Below are 20169 nucleotides of genomic sequence, written 5' to 3'. Positions count from 1 at the left end.
TCTATCTACTCTGACCTCAAAGGAGGGATGCTGCTCACTGCTCTGCTGCTGGATCCCAAGATGGGTATCAGCCTCTTGCCTCAGCCACTAGAGCATCACTGAGACCAGGCTCTAAACCTTAGGGAGATTTTTCTCTAAGGCTGGGATTAGTGGAAGAAATGAGAGAAAGAGAAAATTATCGAAATCTTTTTCTCATCCTTTGGATCTGTCTCCTTGCTTGGCTCCTGGCTTGGCTCCACTGACAAAGGGCAGCCTTCCCCCTGCCCCAACACACACTCACACCAGAAATATCCCTGGGTTCCAGCTGAGGAAATATCCTACTCCAAAGGGGGGGGGGGAGAACACATACTTCTTTTTTCTTCTTAATATAAGTCCCACCTCCTTAAATCCTTATGTCTAGCATCCAATAAATTCGTGCCAGGATGATTGACAATGAGAGTATTCCTTTGCTTTAAAGACAAGCTTTCCTCTTCTCCCCCACAGGGGTGTGTCTGGCCCAGATCAGACTAGCACAGAATGGTCTGACATTGGTCCATTCCTTCATTGGGCTCCTCTAGTCTTATCCATATGCATCTTATTGATGCATGAATGAGAACCTGACCCAAACCAAGGAACCCACCCTGATTCCAGCCAATAAGCCCTACATCAAACATCTTAAATACTCACGGTTTACATTTCATGGCAGAGCCCATATAAATTCTTAGCATTTACTCCCAATCCAGTGAATACCAGCTTCCCCTCCTTGGGCTGTTGTCTGTTGCCTAAACCCAAGATCATTAATCACTCTGCTGCCTGCCAGGTCTTTCTGTCAGCAACGGTTCCCTCTGACCTTCCCTGTCAACCTCTTTCCTGGCCCCAGCCCCTCACAGACCACACCTGACAGAATGGAGTGGAGTAATTCAGTCAACAGAGGCAAGAATCTCTCCCATTGCCCTGCCGTGTCCCCCCATTTCATTCCCTACTTCTCAAGAGCATGCCAGGATTTAAAAAAAAAAATTATTTTCCTAGGACTGGCCAAAGGAAAGTGTGGCAAGAGGAAGTGGGAAAGAATTGAAGGGAAAACAATAACAAAAATTGGAGAGCCCTGCAGAGCTCTGGAAGTGCCCGACTTCTGGCTGAACAAACACACGAAAAAGTTCTCCAACTTGGACCCAGATCCCCACAGGGAGACAATCCAGATGGGAATGCCAAGGAGAGGCAGAAAATGATGCTTTGCTTGGAGGCCTCATTGCCTTATTTTCTATAAATCCTGCTGCCTAATTTCTCAAGGCCCTGGTCATAGGAGCATGAATGAATTGAGTGACCAGTGTCTCAGCTGGATGCAAATTGTAAAGTAGGCCATTCTTGTCTTCTCGGAGCTCCTGGCAGTATTAGTTCTTTGTGCTAAAAGGAGCAGACGCAAGCGCCTCCCTTCCACTCCCAGGACACCTGCTTTAGTGGTGACCTGCTGGGATACGTGCTCCATTCTTTGTCCTCTAAAACCTCCGTGACTCTAATGGTAGGAATTGCAGGTCTGATAAGAAGGGAGGGTGTCCTAGGCAGGTGGGTAGAGGAGATTATTTTTAGGCAGAACCTCAGAGAACCCATCAAATCGCAGAGGCCCGCCCACTCCACCTGTGTGTCAGCTTTAAATTTGGATGGAATTTTTGGTGGCACAAAAGATTCTGTGCCTCCTGCCACTGGGAGGGCTTATTCTCCCAGTCTGTTGTCTCTGGTTATTCTGCTCTCCAGCATCCAGCTGGCTGAGACTCCACTTGGAGAAGAGCAGGCAGCCAGACCAGCCTCGCCAGACTGGCCATCTGTCCTAGCCGAAGGTGAGGGTCCCGCCCACCCCAGGGCTTCCCAGCCAGGGCTGCTGATAAAGCTGCCCTAGAAAGATTTTAAAGCCCATGTCCTCACAGGTGCCTCTAACAAGATTTGGATGCTGGTAGAGTGACTTCTACCCCCGCAGGAAAGCCAAGTCCAGGTTTCTGATCTCTGCATGTACAATTTCAGAAAATGGAGCCCAATGTCAGGTAGGCGAGGTGAGGGAGAATGAAGAGGGTGAATTGTCAAGAGGTATGGCTTGTGGTCCTGGCCCTGCCACTCTTAACCACTTGACCTTGGTAATCATTTTCCCCTCATTGGGCCTCAGTTTCCTCCTCTGAAAAATGAGAATGTCAGATAGGATGTAGCAACATTTCCTTTTTATGAATCCAGCACCATCCAAGATGATCAAATATCTATATGGATCATCCAGGTAAAATCTACAATAAGTCAGTGGAATTTGAAATTGTGACATGTCCATATGTGAGACCCCCTACTTCTATTAATATTTTAGACAGAAGTATTTTGTTGTATTTGGGAAAGGTAGGCTGGAGAAGATTGCCTTATTCTACTTGATTTCCTGGTATAGACACAGCTGAAAGGTTTGGATTAATTTGGATGGACTGGCATCCAAAGTACTTATATCTCCTTTAGATGCTGGGGGCTCTGTTCTTATTCCCTTTGTATCAGTTAGATCACTTTTTATTGCAAGGGACAGAAAACCCAACTCTAATAGACTAAAGCCAAGCAAATAAAACATATTGTCTCATATCTCTGAACCACTGTCACTAAATTACATTGCTTTTCTCTCTTCTCAGTCCTGCATTCTCTGTATTTTCTGAAGTCTTAGGCAGGATATCCCTTTGTGATCACAAGAGAACATCTAGAAGCTCCCAGGATTGTGTACATCCATTCTGAAGTTAACGTCACTTAAGATAACCTGAGCTGCAAACAACAGAAAATCTGACTCAAGTTAGTGTAATCAGTAAGAGAAATTTTCGCCTCACACAAAAAGAAATCCAAAAATGTAGTGAGATGCAGACTGGTTAATTTTATGTCTCAACAATGTCATCAAGGAGCCACATTTTTTTCTACTCTTTCATTTCCAGTATCAATTCTTCTCTTAAAAGAAGAGCCAGGATTTCCTGTCGAGGCTATGGAATAGAATACATGAGGATGAGGGTTTAATCATCCATGGTCTCGCTCAGTGGGTTAAGGATCTGGCGTTGCTGTGAGCTGTGGTGTAGTTTGCAGACATGGCTCAGATCTGGTGTTGCTGTGGCTGTGGCTGGCAGCTGCAGCTCCGATTGGACCCCTAGCCTGGGAACTTCCGTTCGCTGTAGGCGTGGCCCTAAGGAAAAAAAGAAGAAGAACCCTCATGGTTACATAATGGCTAGTGAAATTCTAAGTGTCATATCTAGATATTGAAAGGTACAGGAAAAGAAATAAACTACCTCTTCTTCCAGCTCTTTCTTCAGAAGAAGGAAAGGTCCCGCAGAATGTCCTAGAAGAGGTCTTCTCAAGTTTTATGGTACAGAATTGCCTGACTTGCCCATTCCTCAACCAACCCCTGACAAGTCAGATAAAGTCACCATGTTAGCTTAGATCACTGCTTTTCAGCCAGGGGAGATGTTTCATAGGGTCTGTTTTTTTTTTTTTTTTATTTTGTTTTGTTTGTTTTTATCTTTTTTGGTCTTTTTAGGGCCACACTAGAAGCATATGGAGGTTCCTAGGCTAGCGGTCGAATCAGAGCTGTTGCTGCTGGCCTACACCACAGCCACAATAATGCCAGATCCAAGCCATATCTGTGACCTACACACAACTCACGGCAACACCAGATCCTTAACCCGCTGATTGAGGTCAGGGATTGAAGGCACATCCTCATGGACACCGGTCGGATTCATTAACTGCTGAGCCATAGCAGGAACTCCTTCAGAGGGTCCGTTTGACAACATCCAAAGACACTTGGGTTGTCATAAATATAGTGAGGGGGTGTGACTGGTGTCTCGTAGGTGGAGGATAGAGATGCTGCTTATCATCCTAGTGCACAAGGACAGACCCCTGCCCCCCAGCAAAGAATCATCTGGTCCAGAGGCTGAGAAACCCTTGCTTTGGTCTTCGGTGAGTTTCTTAAATTTTAGTCTGAGCCTCAGTTCCCTCTTCTGTAAAGTGAGGAAAGCAGTAGTACCTAAGCCATAAGTTTATTGTGAAAATTAAATGAGATAAAGCATCTAAATGTTTTGCAGTGTCTGGCATAAGTGTTGGCTACTGGAGGCTCAATCATGATGCCTTCTACCATACTCTATCTGGAATTTAATAGCAGTCTTTGTTCCACACTTCTAACAAAGACTCACTCTAGGAGTACCTGTCATGGCTTAGTGGTTAATGAATCTGACCAGCGTCCATGAGGACGCAGGTTCGATCCCTGGCCTTGCTCAGTGAGTTAATGATCCGGCGTTGTTGTGAGCTGTGGTGTAGGCCATCAGCCACAGCTCTGATTTGACCCCTAGCCTGGGAACCTCTGTATGCTGAGGGTCCGGCCCTAAAAAGGAAAAAAAAGTCTCACTGTATTTTATCATTCTGACTGCTTTTCGTGTCCATCCCTGAAACAATTACTGTGAGCAGGAGGTTAGAGGCAACGACTGGTTTAAGCCTAGCTCACATGTTCCACCACAGAGCCGGGAATGAATGTGTCAACTCTACCTGAAGACGTGCACTGAGAGTAGGAGAAGAAAGGGTTTTACCCCAGAGAGAACAGGGAATGCTCAGCAAGATGAGGTGAATAAAAGCTAGGCAGCAAAACCAAAACAAATAAACAAAAACCCAGATGCTCACCACCCCTTCCTCTTGCTGGCAGACTAGAAAGGCGAGAACTGTGTTTGTACTTCCTCTTAAAATAGCAGTAGCCACAGTAGGCGGTCAATGGGACTGTCTAGGAACACTCTGGGCTGGCTCCTGTGAATTGCTCATTCCACGTGGTGGGTAGAAGTCCTGTGGCTCTAATTGCCTCCATCCAGGCAGCACTTTTCACCTAAGGAGATGCTCAGTCAACCTGGCAAAGTGAAAGCAAGAGGAACAGGGGAGGGGGAGGGAAAGGAGGAGGTGGCAGCTAAGAATGGTGCTGAGAGGGAGAGTGGGGGTATAGATGTGCTATGTGTCCCCAAATCTGGATGATTTTTCTGCCCCAGAGCTAAGCCCTGGGGACTGTATCACCAAGGCCCACTTGTTCTTCCAGTTGGCCTTGGTTAAAGTCTGGCAACCTCAGGAAAGGAAAGGGCTGGATTAAAGAGAGATTTGGATATTTGCTCCTCCTATTCCTACCCATTTTGTCACGGTCTGGTAGTGTTTACATCCCACTAGCACATCTGTTGGGTGGTTTCCCTTCCATGGTGCCACATTGATGTAGGCTCCATAAAATGACCTCCTTCCTTTGTGCCCTCAGGCTTAAGGTGATTCAACACTCCCCATTGCTTCCCTTAATCTTACCTATACATCGATATATCATATCTTCATTAGAAAGTCTGAGTGTGCTGTCCCGACCAACCAAGGAACCTGTTGTGAGAGGCAAGTGGCAGGTGCAAGATCCACTCATGCAAGACAGACACATCAGGGTATGATATGACTTGCTCACACCTAATATTCCATGAACCTAAAGAGTAGCCACTCACACCTTAGGACCTTGCCCTCTTGGGAAGCCTAATAATTAAAATGATGGGTTATGCTCCCTTTCTCCTCCCAATCTCTGCCAACCTCTTTGCTCTATTGTCTAAGCAAGTGGAAATTGTGCTATCCATGCTAGAGTTGTAATGGTGCCTACCATTTCTTGAACACTTATGCCAGACACTGTGCAAAACACTTTAGGTGCTTTATCTCAATTACTCTTCACAACAAACTTATGGCTCAGGTACTACTGCTTTCCTCACTACAGAAGAGGGAACTGAGGCTCAGACTAAAAGTTAAGAAACTTGCCCAAGATCAAATAGTTGGCATGTGGCTAATGCTAATAGTGGTAAATACCAGTGGTCGCCAATATTTCCGATTCTCTTCCCCTTCCTGAATACTTGGAAAACTATAGTTCCTATCTGTCTTTGCAATTGAACAAGGTCTTATGGCTAGTGTTGCCAAAGGAGTGTGACTTCAAGTGACAAGGAACTCCTTGGATGACACATTTGAGAACTGGTACGTGGTGTTCACTACCTGATTCCTCTGCCATTGCAGTCATGGGAGCATGTGTTGAGATGGGGTGCCATGAGACTAAAGCTGCCTTGACTGTTTGAGTTACTACATGAAGGCAGCTGCCCTGCAGAGTTACTAGGACTTGCAATGACTTGATGAAAAGGCCAAATAAACTCTTAGTGTGTTAAGAAATGAAAAATGGGAGTTCCTGCCATGCCACAGCACAAACGAATCCGACTAGGAACCATGAGGTTGTGGGTTCGATCCCTGGCCTCACTCAGTGGGTTAAGGATCCAGCATTGCCATGAGCTGTGGTGTAGGTCACAGATTTGGCTCAGATCTGGCATTGCTGTGGCTGTGACATAGGCCAGCAGCTGTCGCTCCTATTAGACCCTTAGCCTGTGAACTTCACATGCCGAGGGTACAGCCCTAAAAAGCAAATATGTGTGTGTGTGTGGGGGGGTGCTGTTTGTTATCACATCATAACCTAACCATTCCAAGAATGGAAACAGAGTCTTGGATTATATAAACAGCTTGGTCACTAAGCAGCTATATGACTTCAGAGATTGATTATAATTTGGTTCTCAGTTTTCCAGTCTATAAAATGTTTGCTTGTGACCAGAAGCGCAATGGGGCTTATTCTAGTTAACCACTCTATGAAGTCTTCTGCAGAAGCCTGAATCTGAGCCAAGCTTTTATATGTGAGTGGAAAATAAGTCTCTGGTTTCCCTCTCACTGCACACCACGGTCACTTGATACAAGCAGCACTTCCCCTCCCTCTCCAAGGCTCCTGACTGGTGCCCAAAACCACCCACATGGTCTCCTCTCTCTGCCACATCCTCAGCCCAGAGCCATCTGTTGGGGTTTTCAGTTTGGGGATGCTCCTGGAGGGGAATGACTCGCCAGCCTGCTCCATGTCAGCCACAGCCTTGCTGTCCACTGCTTGTATCCAGAAGCCCACAGGCTTCTGTGAGCTGTTTTTCTGGGAAGGTAAATGGTATTATTAAATATTCAAAAAGCCTGCCATAAGGCCATGGACATGATAGACAGAATCTGCTTCTCAATTGTCTTAAGAGGACAGTTGCCTGCTGAGGGTCGGGCCGGGACAAATTTGGAAAGAGATGGTCTCAGCTGAGGATTCCCCAGGACCCTCTGATGTGCCTCTGTGGTGTCTACCCCACCTCTGGCCCCTGAACATAAGGCTTTTATTCTTCATGTGGATGAAGCCCTCCGCTGCCCAATCCTCTTTGTAATAATATACCTTCTTATTTGAGTGACGTGTGTCTATGCATAGAACTATGGGCAGCTGAGATATGCAGATACATATATAGTACTAATTGGAAAAGTAATCTGCATTTACACTAAAGACTCCCCCAGTTCACAGTGAACAATACCCACACCCTGTAACCATTAGCCATATACATACATGTAGCTGATTTTAACAGAGAGCCCACTTAATGCAACTTGGCTTTTTTTTAAAAAAGCCTGTTTTAAATGGCTACCCAATGTGCACATGTAGATCGATAGCCAGACGGATAGAAATATTGATTTTTAGATACATATGGAGAATAATAAAACCTTGAATGCATATACCTACTTTCTCCTGGGGAATTCACAGGCTATGTAAGGTCTCCCCTGCATGTGGATAGTGCAAAATTTATCGGTGCCTATGAGGGGAAGTGGAATTAAATAAACACAAAGAAAACCCCATAGTATCCCAGTTTATGTCACTTAGTACATCATATACTTTGAGCATCTGGATACACATGCCTTCCAAAATAAGGGAGAATTGGGTTCTGTAAATCGTAAGAAGATGTAATGTAAAATCATTCATGTGCATACTATAACATTATGTTCTAAATAATGTCACTTAGAGTTAAAAAATGGTATCTGCACTTCTTACAACATCATTTTATCATTTCTACCTTTTCATATTAAATGTGGTTATTGACAGAATACATGGGTATCTAATCATGTCAAAAATCCCTTAAGCTATCTGCGATATTGTGATTAATAGGAAAAATGCATATTTAGTCATTCAGATGAGATATGAAATATCTGATATTCCTCATAGATATTTGGTTGTCACCCACCCTTCCTGGTTCACAGCTCCCCAATTTCTTGGAATTTTCAGAGCAATAAGAGCAATGCAATAGTATTTGGTCTCTTGTCCTCCGTTCCTGAAAACACTTCAGAAAAGGTGACTTTTGGATCCTATCCAAGGGTGGGAGCTGGTTGCCAGGAGAATAAATCAAATGCTTAGAGGGGTAGAATTTTTAGTCCTACCCCCCTGATTTCTGGGGGAGGAGAGAGGACCTCGTGGTTGAATCAACTGTCATTTGGCCAATGATTTAATCAATCATGAATATGTCGTGAAGCCTCCGTTAAAACCCAGCAAAGACAGGATGTGGAAAGCTTTCTGGCTTGTGAACACGTGGAGACACAGGGAGACCTGTGCACCTGGAGAGGGTGTGGGCACTCCATGTCCCTTCCCACATACCTTGCCCTGTGCATCTCTGGCTGTTGATTCTTATCCTTTAGTATCCACTTATAGTAAGTCAGTAATCTAGTGAGTAAATGGGTTTTCCTGAGTTCCATGACTAATACTAGCAAATTAATTGAACTTGAGGAAGAGTTTGTGGGGACCTCTGATTTATAGCCAGTCAGTCAGAAGTATAGACAACAACCTGGACTTGCAACTGGACTTTGAAAGTGATTTTTGGGGGACTGAGCTCTTTACCTAGAATCTGATGCCACCTCTGGGTAGATAATGTTAGAATTGAGTTTTATTCTCAGACACTTTTCTGGTGTCTCAAAGTTGCTTGTTGGTGTGGGGAAACTTAGACACACACACAGACACACACACTTTAGAATTGGGTTCTGGAGCCCTATTTATTATCCACTTAAGATTTGTGCACTTGAGTGTGTATAAGTCAATACCTCAGCATAAAAATATAAGAAAACATAACAGTGCCTCGTGAAATCCAGCATGGGTTCTCATAACTGGGTCCATGTGATGGAAGTGAGGCAGAACACTAACTCATGTAGTCAGTGTAGGAGCATGGGCTTCAGTGCATTCTTTCATATGGCTTCTGATTAACATTTGTGGTTTAAGGGCTCCAGAGAGTAATTCCCCACAGGCCTTGTTTAATATAGGAAGTGTACCTTCCCCACAGGCCTTGTTTACCATAGGAAATGTGCCTTCCCCCATATGCACCTTAATCTCTAACCCACTCCTTAAATGATAGAAAAGCAGTGAAAGGAGTGGTGACTTAGTCTAAGGGAAGAGAAGGAAAAAGAAATCATAAAACTTATGAGACATTTCCACCCCTAAAACCCCTATTGGACAAGGACTGATATAGGTAACTGGGCAAGGCCAATGGGAGAAAACCACATCTTTCTGAACTCCACATTGGTAACCCCCCCAATCTTTAAGGAATTAAAAATCCCTTTAGGACAATGGGAGGGGGCTCTTCTCCCTACTCCCAGCAGCCCTGGGAGCTGTTTGCTTTCCGTAATAAAGACCTTGCTTGCTTGCTGCCTGTGTGTTCACGGAGTTCATTCTTTGACTGCATGAACAAGAACCCGGATTCCAGTAACATCTTTCCAGCATCAGAAGGTACTTAGTGTATGGGTGTGACTCAGAATTCTGTTGATCCACATAGGGTGGGACATTTAGAGTTCTGATTCTGAAAGTTCACACTTGTGTGATTTTTGGCCACTTAACTTCTCTGTGCCTGTTTCCACATCTACAAACAAAATAGAACCAACACTGAGGAGTAATATAAAGATTACATGAGAAAATTAACATGAAGCACTTTACATGGAGTCTGGAGCATAATGACCTCTCAGTAACAATTGGCCATTCCCAGAGTTCCCGTCATGGCTCAGTGGTTAATGAACCTGACTAGCATCAATGAGGACACGAGTTCGATCCCTGGCCTCGCTCAGTGGGTTAAGGATCTGGCATTGCTGTTAGCTGTGGCATAGGTCACAGACGTGGCTCGGATCCTGTGTTGCTGTGGCTGTGGCGTAGGCTGGCAGCTACAGCTCCCATTTGACCCCGAGCCTGAGAACTTACATATGCCTCGGGTGTTGATCTAAAAAAGAGACCAAAAAAAAAAAAAAAAAAAGGCTGTTCCCATTATGATCACAGTGACACCCAACTTGTGCTGACACAGACAGAGGCCACTCAATGCAAAGTATCACTTATGTGCCACAAACTCTCCCCCTCTCCAAGCATCTGCAAAAGCTAAAAAGGATGAAATATAATCAGAGACCTAATTAATGTCCTAGTAGTCCAACCCCCACCTACCAATAGCCAAAGTAATGAATTCTGGTCCACCAAATTCCCAGCTATGCATCATGTTCTCTGACTTCGTCAGTAAACGACCTCTTCCCATCACCAGTTCCCTGGCTTAACATGCTGTCACACCTGTCCCTTTCTAATCTCAAGACGACCTCCCAGTCCTGGTCCTGTCACCCAGTAATTCCCTTAACATACACCCTTGCAGTAATGTACCCTAGAAAAACTAGCCTAGTCAATCTTTTCTTCCAGTTCACTTATGTGGGTAACATGTGTGTGAGTGGTGTGTGTGTGTGTGTGTGTGTGTGTGTGTGTGTGTGTGTGTGTTTGTAGAATGAACAGAGAATGGGCTTTGTAGGAAAAAAGGCCTGGATATGGATCTTAGGCATGCCGCTCCATGCACGTCACTTGACCTCTCTGAATCTTAGTTTCCTTATCTAGAAAATGGGACCATTGATCCATACATTAGAGGATTGTGGTAAGAATGGAATAAGAACATACATATCAAGCAAGCACCTAACATTGTCTAAGAGAAACATGGATTAGTGCTAAGTAAGAAGGAGCTAGCTGCAAATTCCTTGCTTAAGGGAATGTTTGCAGTTCTGTTGAGCAAGATAACTCCTTATTAGCTGAAATAAAATTCTGTGCCTCCTTGAGAATTATCTTCTGTAAGAATTTTCACTGAGAGTTAGTTAGTCCTAGGTAGGGGTGGCAAAATTTGTGCAATTCACACATACTTGTGAAATTCAAGAACATTATCTTTTACTGACAGACCGCAATGACTGGGATAAACAGGGAAACTTTTGTCCTAATAAACAAGTAATTACAGTTGACAATAAATGTATAAACATGATGCTAATTGGCAAATTCTCTCATAGTCGTTCATAGTTTAGATACCCATGTAGACATGCTTGGCTAAGACCAGGTGTATTCGGAGGTATGTGAATATGTGGGCCATAGGGGATACCTTCCTGGTCAATCCTTTTTTTTCCCTTTTTTTTTGATAGGAAGTATTACATTTTTAGTCAGGAAATGAGGCCATTTTAGCATCTTAGTTTCTAAGGTAATCCATTTAAACTCAAGTTTCCTTAGGACACTATAATTTATTACATGAAATGCCTTTAGATACAGGGATACTGGGCCTCATTATCTGAGCTCTTTTCAAACTTAGAGACGAAGACATGGTCTATCAAAACTTGGGATTTGGGAATGATGGGTGGTAGAAGGCTGAAAGGAGAGGTGGTTAAGATTAATAAACAGTCTTAAACCAACAGATTATCTTTATTGAACCAGGAAAGAGGCCACGTAGGGGACAATGACCTAAATGGAGATTCTATAATGTTTGCAGGTAGAAGGGCTATAGCTTGGAGTTTTCTTCCAAAGCAGAGAGCATTTCCATTTATGCTTCCCTGGAGATGGGCTGAAAAATTATTTTCAATGAGGAGCTGCCACAATTAATTCCTTGGTCATGAGCAAAAACCCTGGAGGCCCTAAATAAATATTTTTCTAAGAAATCCTCTTTTTTCTTTTATTATTTTTGATTGCTGTAGTAAGCAAAGGAAAGACTAAACTCTTCCTCTTTTACTCCTTTAGTAATTGTCCTCAAAAGGATCATGGTTTTACCTTAGGTTCTCCTTCTCTCATCTTTCCAAGTACATAAGTTTATCTAAGCCATCTTCATGGATAATGAGGTAGAGAGAAGCAGTATTGCCCAGAAGTTAAGGACACTGACTGTGGTTCAGAAAGACTTGGATTTGGTCTCCACTTCATGACTTGTTTCAGTCAGGATATATTAGATTATGCTGAGATAACAAACAGCACCACATTTTTCATTTCTTAACACAATAAGAGTTTATTTGGCCTTTTCATCAAGTCATTGCAAGTCCTAGTAACTCTGCAGGGCAGCTGCCTTCATGTAGTAACTCAAACAGTCAAGGCAGCTTTAGTCTCATGGCACCCCCATCTCAACACATGCTCCCATGACTGCAATGGCAGAGGAATCAGGTACTGAACACCACGTACCAGTTCTCAAATGTGTCACCCAAGGAGTTCCTTGTCACTTGAAGTCACACTCCTTTGGCAACACTAGCCATAAGACCTTGTTCAATTGCAAAGAGAGATAGGCACTATAGTTTTCCAAGTATTCAGGAAGGGGAAGAGAATCGGAAATATTGGCGACCACTGGTATTTACTACTGTTAGCATTAGCCATATGCCAACTATTTGGGCAAGTTTCTTAACTTTTTTTTTTTTTTGCTATTTCTTGGGCCGCTCCCGCGGCATATGGAGGTTCCCAGGATAGGGGTCGAGTTGGAGCTGTACTGCTGGCCTACGCCAGAGCCACAGCAACACGGGATCTGAGCCGTGTCTGCGACCCACACCACAGCTCACGGCAATGCCAGATCCTTAACCCACTGAGCAAGGCCAGGGATCAAACCCGCAACCTCGTGGTTCTTAGTCGGATTTGTTAACCACTGTGCCACGACGGGAACTCCAAGTTTCTTAACTTTTAGTCTGAGCCTCAGCTCCCTCTTCTGTAAAGTGGGGAAAGCATTAAGCCATAAGTTTGTTGTGAAGAGTAATTGAGATAAAGCACCTAAAGTGTTTTGCACAGGGTTTGGCATAAGTGTTCAAGAATGGTAGACTTCAAATTCCCCCTCTATTCAGCAACCAGAGTGTCATTAAAAATAGAAATCCGGGAGTTCCTGTCGTGGCGCAGTGGTTAACGAATCCGACTAGGAACCATGAGGTTGTGGGTTCGGTCCCTGCCCTTGCTCAGTGGGTTAACGACGATCCGGCGTTGCCGTGAGCTGTGGTGTAGGTTGCAGGTGCGCCTCGGATCCCGAGTTGCTGTGGCTCTGGCATAGGCCAGTGGCTACAGCTCCGATTCGACCCCTAGCCTGGGAACCTCCATATGCTGCGGGAGCGGCCCAAAGAAATAGCAAAAAGACCAAAAAAAAAATTATTAAAAAAAATAAAAAATTTAAAAAAAGAAAAGGAAAAGAAAAAAAGTATTTAAAAAAAAAAAAAGAAATCCGGAGTTCCTGTCGTGGCTCAGTTGTTAACGAACCTGATGAGTAACCATGAGGTTTCGGGTTGGATCTCTGGCCTTGCTCAGGGGGTTAAGGATCCGGCATTGCCTTGAGCTGTGGTGTAGGCCGGCTGCTACAGCTGAAATTCGACCCCTAGCCTGGGAACAGTAAGTCATTACTTAAAATCCTTCAGTGGTTTCCCAGCTCACATAGAATTAAATGCAATCTCTTTCACCATTGTTACAGGACTTCACATGATGTAATTCATGTCCTCTCTGATTTCATTTTCCATCACCCCTCCCTGTTCCCTAATCTCTAGTCTTCCTAACCTTACCTCTATTCCACTAACATTCTACATCTTTTCCACATCAAGCTCTCTTCTTGCTGACTTCTCTGATTGGAACCTTCTACTCAGATCTTTGCATCGTTAGTTCCTTTTCACCTCTTTGGTCTAAATTCAGGAAGCCTTCTCTCTCCTCACCATCTACTTCCTTCCACTCAACACCTTTGCTAGTAGGTTATTCCCAAAAACAAAACATTACCTTGTTTGATTTCTTTATAGCACTCATCACCTTATGAAATTTCTTATTTTATTTTTCTCATCTGTTTTCTATACTATCATGAGAGCACATGGTGAGAGCAAAACCTTCATCTGTCTTGCTTCCTACTGGATTCCTGTCACCAGAAATGGTTCAGACTCCGATGGTGAACGATACAAATCTCTTCCCAGGAGCTTTTCCAAATTACCGTGTTGCCTCTTTTTGATTTGGATTCGGATCATGCTCTTTATGCACTCCTGTCTGGAGAAGAATATCAACTTAGAGCAGGAGAATGGCCAGCTCTGCTCATGTGACTGCTGATGGTGAGAGGGTGAGATTCTGGCTCTGAACTTTGTCTTCTAAGCCAATGTTCTCCACTGTGGAGCCCAAGGAATTAGACAAAAAGACATATCCCAAGTCCCAACTACTAAGTCAGAATTTCTGGAAATGAGAGAACCTGGGGAATTTTCACTTTTTTTTTTTTTTAACAAGCACCCAAACTGAACTTTAAGGCACACTTAGGCTTGAGAGGAGCTCTTATAGGTCTTAAATTCAGTTCACCAATTAAGCATACCAAAAAACTTCTTTTTCTGGTGATCTCTCTCTTACACATATACTTTCATTTCATTGTGAATGATCCAACTTCTTGCCTCAGGTCAGAGTAGAGAGCCTTGGGGCACAAAAAGCAGGGGTACAGTCACTGATGTTCTTAGTGCCCTATGTATGAGTTACCAGTTGCTGTGTAACAAATTACCTCCAAACTTAATGTGTTTCTCACATTTGAGGACACTTTTCTGCTCACTAGAAACTTCTTGAGAAGAATAGTGTAAAGTGACATGAGTCAGGAGCAGAAATAGGAGAGAAAATTAAAATCCATTTCAAATTACTTCTTGTTAGTGCCTCAGTGAAAGGCTTGAATAAGGAGGAGGCTGGCATATCAACTAAGACAGGACTGTAATATTGCCCTAGATTGTTGCAATCCACAACCAAAAGATGTCTATAGCTTGGAGTAACAATTACTATGTTGATGGTAAGAGTGGTCATAATCCATTCAGTAAATATGGATTGAATACCATTGTATGCCATCACTGACCTGGGGATCAAAATGGACCAAACCCCCAAAACAAAACCAAAACAAAGCAAAAAACCCCCACAACAAACAAACAAACAAAACAAACAAAACCCCATGGAATTCCCTGGTGGCTTAGTGGGTTAAGGATCTGAAATTTTCACTACTGTGGTTCAGGTCACTGCTATGGCTCAGGTTTGATGCCTGGCTCAGGAAATTCCACATACCATGAGCATGGCCAACAACAACAACAACAAAACCAAAAAACAAATGAAAAAACCCTGTCCCACAGAGCTTAAATTCTAGAAGAGAAAACAGAAGGAAATGATGCTATCATTTCACTCCTTGTATGAAGCATTTCCTTCTCATGCATTCATAGTCATGAGGAACTCAGTCTTCACCAAGTCCTACATTCAATGAAAGGTTCCCAAAACTATCTCTTCTAAAGCTTGCAGATGAATATCTACTCAAAATGCTTACATGCAGGGGAATGGACTCTGGTCGAGAGGTAAATGTCTCTGTATTTGTGTTTTGGTAGTGGGGTTTGTGATAACATGCAGAGGGCTTAAAACAACTAAATTTATCTCATAGTTTGCAAAGGTCAGAAATTTGAGCACAGCTTGACTGGGTCCTCTGCCTCAGGTTCTTTCATGAAGCTGCATGAAATCATCATGCCAGGCTCAAGGCTCTACTGGGGAAGGATTTTATCCCAACTCGGTCATGTGATTGTGGCTAATCAGTTCCTTGTGGGCTGTTGGACCAAAGGCCTTAGTTCCTCTCTGGCTGTTGGCTTAGTTCCTTGCCACATGGGCCTCTCCATAGTGCAGCTCACAACATGACATCTGATTTCCATCAGAATGAGCAGGTGAGAAGATCCAGAGAGAGCATAAGAGCAAGATGGAAGTCACAGTCTTTTGTAACCTGATCTCTGAAGTGACATCCCATCACTTTGACTGTATTCTATTTATTGGAAACAAGTCACTAGATCCAGCCCACACTCCAAAGGAGGCAATTACACAAGGTCACGAATACCAGGAAGTAGGTGCCTTAGGATCCCTTTTAGAAGCTTCCTATCCCACCTTTCTTTTCTTTTTTTTTCTTTCTTTTTGGTCTTTTTGTCTTTTAGGGCCACATTGGCGGCATATGGAGATTCCCGGACAGGGGTCCAATTGGAGCTGAAGCCGCCGGCCTATCCCAGAGCCACAGCAAAGCAGGATCTGACTGTGTCTGCGACCTACACCACAGCTCATGGCACCAGATCCTTAACCCACTGAGTGAGGCCAGGGATTGAACCTGCATCTTCAACGATGCTAGTCCAGTTCGTTAACCACTGAGCCATGACAGGAACTCCTACCCCCACCTTTATTGAGTTTTGAACTATCTTTTGATATGACACACAGTACGACAGACAGATAGTAACTGTGTGGGGATTCTATGTGGAAATTTAATTTAAAAGGTGTCATTGTATCATAAGAGCATACACTTTACGTTGAGAGAAGCCTCTGTTAGAGTCTCAGCTTTGATGTTCACCAACTGTTTATAACTTTAGACTTAGTTTCTCTGAGAATCATTTTTCTCATTTAAAAAAATGTAGAAATTACCTACCATCTAAGGAATTTTGAGGAGCAAAAATCACTTGGGCAATGCCCTTGTTAAAATACAGATTCTCAGGTTGCTCCCCGAGAAGTTTATATTCCATATACTTGGGTTTTCACATAAGAATTATGATTTTTAATAAGTACATATGAAAAACATTTGTGGCTCAGTGTATGATAGCTATTAATAACTTGCATGATAATTAACTTGCGTGATAACAGTAATTCTGCAATTATTCTAGAGGAACTACATATTTAAAGAGTTAGCTGTGAATTTGTGGTAAGCAAACTGTATTGAGGATTAGAAGACATATAAGTTCTAGCCTTTGACACTTACTTTGCTGTGGAATCTTAGGCACAGAGCCACCCAATCTTTCTGGACCTATTTTTCCCCAACCTCTGTAAAATGCCTTCTAATCTGATTATTCTCTATCTAGGAAAAGAGACGGTAACTGATAGCATGAAATCCCTTTAGGGGCTCCCATGGTTAGTGAGACAATTGCAATGCCCCCATAATAAGACTTTTCTGAAACTTTGAGCTCCTAATATTTCCTCCTGAGGACTATTCCTTGGAGCCTCTCATTCTTACACTCTTCTAATTCATATGACCCCAGCATCCCTGTATGTAATGAAATATATCTGAAAACAACCTCGTTTAAAAGAATAAATCTATTAAGGAGCTGAGAACTTTCTGGCGTGAAATGAAAAATATTGATTGCTTCTCACCTGTTAGCAGTGAAATCCCATCCAGTTAATTAACCTGCTCAGAGATAAAGTTTATTTCTGCCCTTCACCTTCAGCTCCAAATCTTTAAAACCATTAAAACAAGTACATGGTCAATGAATAAATCTTTTCCCAGAGTGTAATTGTAATCTGGCATCAGCCTACCTTTTGACTTTAGCTCTTACCTTCAAGCACCTTCCACTCCAGTCAAATGGAAGAACTAAAGTATTCAGCATTCTCCTTGCCAGAAATACACTTCCCTCCTCTGAATTCTACATATTAACTCAGTTCAAATCACTTTTTGAAAAAGGCTTTCCTGGAGCTCTAACATGTCCACCTCCCCCCCCCCCCCAATTCTCCTAAATGCTGCCAAGGTGTAAGCATTAATTTTATCCTTATTCTAAGCACTCCCCAAACTTTTAATACCATTGTAGCGCTTATTTTATAACTTACATTATGATTATGGATATATTTATAGTGCTAGACCCTAGAGAATGCAATTCCAACCAATTCCTTTTTGTGCTCCTCACATCCTCTAACACAATGCTTTGCCTATGATTGGGGTTTAGTAAACATTTTTTGAATGCTTAACTGGAGACCCATTGACTTATGGCTTTTACTCTTGGGGGCTCACAGCCACTGTTTCATCATTAGTATAAGGAGACTTTAACTAAGTGAGACACATTTCAAGATTTACATTATATTCAAAACTTTCAAGCTTTCCAGTTTTTTTTTTTTTTTTTTTTTTTTGGTCTTTTGTGTTTTTTTTTTTTTTTTTTTTGTTGTTGTTGCTATTTCTTGGGCTGCTCCCCCGGCATATGGAGGTTCCCAGGCTAGGGGTCAAATCGGAGCTGTAGCCACCGGCCTACGCCAGGGCCACAGCAACGCGGGATCCGAGCCGCGTCTGCAACCTACACCACAGCTCACGGCAACGCCGGATCGTTAACCCACTGAGCAAGGGCAGGGACCGAACCCGCAACCTCATGGTTCCTAGTCAGATTTGTTAACCACTGCGCCACGACGGGAACTCCTCCAGTTTTTTTGAAGACAGTCTTGTTGTTGCTCCCCATCCTTAGCAGGTTTCTGTTTCTAAAAATCTTTTTTTTTTTCTCTTAGTGGAAGCATTGTAAAAGACAGTCTTCTTATGGATATCACCCCTTTCAATGGCTCTGAATATTAGCTTCATATGGCTTTTCGTTCTCCTGTCCCAATTTACTTATATGACACACTTGGATCTATTATTTTATTGGCATAAAACCCTGAAACTGAATTTTAGGTAAAGCAAATATTCAGTCATGTATGAGAGCATTTACTTATGTGCATCAAGGATGAAGAGGGGAAATAAGGTAGCTTTATTGAAACAAGAAGGACATTTCTTCTTTTTTTTTTTTTTTTTTTTTTTTTTTTGTCTTTTTAGGGTTGTACCTGTAGCATATGGAAGATCCCAGGAGGCTGGGGTAGAATAAGAGCTGCAGCTACCAGCCTATGCCACAGCCACAGCAACACCAGAACTGAGCGGCATCTGCAACCTACACCATGGGCTCATGGCAACACTGGATCCTTAACCCAATGAGTGAGGTCAGGGATCAAACCCACATCCTCATGGGTTCACTACAGCTGAGCCACATCAGGAACTCCCCAATATTCAATTTCTTTTTCTTCTCTTTCTTTCTTTCTTTTTTTTTTTTTTGAGAGGGGGGCTTGCCTGCAGCATGTGGAAGTTCCCAGGTCAGGGATTGAATGGGCACCACAGCAGTGACCTGGACTCTGCAGTGACAACACCGGATCCTTAACCTCCTGCTCCACGAGAGAACTCTGAGTATTCACTTTCTTGATCACCTACCAGACTTTCGGTGTTGTGTTATGTGCTGATGATTCAAATATAAATACTGGTTGTCCTTTCCTTCAAGGATCTCTGAGTCTTGAAAAGGGAAATGAATATATGATGAGGTCATTATTAGAGAGTGTAATCTGTACAATGTCAGAAGCAAGCATGGGTAATGTGAGAATTTTCTTTGAGAACAGATGGGCTTTTTTAAGCAAAGAAAATCTCTTTTGCAGCACAATGGTCATGCTGATATTAAGGAAATATGTATCATTTTGTAGTTATTAACAGCATCACCATCTTCTTCCAACCTCTCACCTTGGGTCAGGTATCAGCATCCACCATGGCTACTGAGACATGATTCAAACAAGCAGCTACCCTGGACAACAAAGACCCACACTTAAGTCCTTGCCCCTTAGAGCTTGTAGGAATGAATCATTGAAGGAGATGGCAGCAAAGGGGTAGTTTTCTTATGATTCATAGGGCTGAACTTCATGCCAATGATATTTCAGAGCAGAGATTTTTGCATGCTTCTCTGTCTATGGCTCCAACATTTTTAAAGGAGTGGATATGACTCATTGGGATATCTCATCCAAGTCTATGACCTTAGAGGTGTAGGTGTGTGTGTGTTTGTGTGTTGGGGGGTAGTAGCTATGAGGAAATTCAAGAAAGCAATCCTGAGTTTTAAGTGACCAAACTCTACAGCTGCAAGTACTGAGTTTTGTACAGACCACTTTAAATTTTCTTTTTCTTCACATTTAGGGACAGTTTTCTATTTACTAGCAACTGATTGGGAACAAGGGAGTGGGATGACATGGGTCAGAAGTAGAAATTATAGAGAAAATTAACATCCGTTTCAAATTACCTCTTGTCAGTGGCTCAGTGAAATCTTCAAATAGAGGGGAGGCTGGAGATATTGGTTAATATGGGCCCATAATATTGCTGTGGACTCTTATGATTATAACTGAAAGAGGCCTATGACTTGGAGCAACGATGACCTTGGAGATGGTGGTCGTAATCCATTCAACAAATATGTATTGACAATCTCCTCTATGTCATCACTGACCTAGGCACAAAGGATTTAAATGATCTCAAAAAT

This window comes from Sus scrofa, chromosome 15 (assembly GCF_054392235.1).
Source record: "Sus scrofa isolate SSC_HxYL_T2T_F1_AM1 chromosome 15, Sscrofa_HxYL_maternal_Yorkshire_Landrace_v2.0, whole genome shotgun sequence".
In the NCBI taxonomy this organism is placed as follows: Eukaryota; Metazoa; Chordata; class Mammalia; order Artiodactyla; family Suidae; genus Sus; species Sus scrofa.
Note: the sequence above shows the minus strand (reverse complement) of the source record.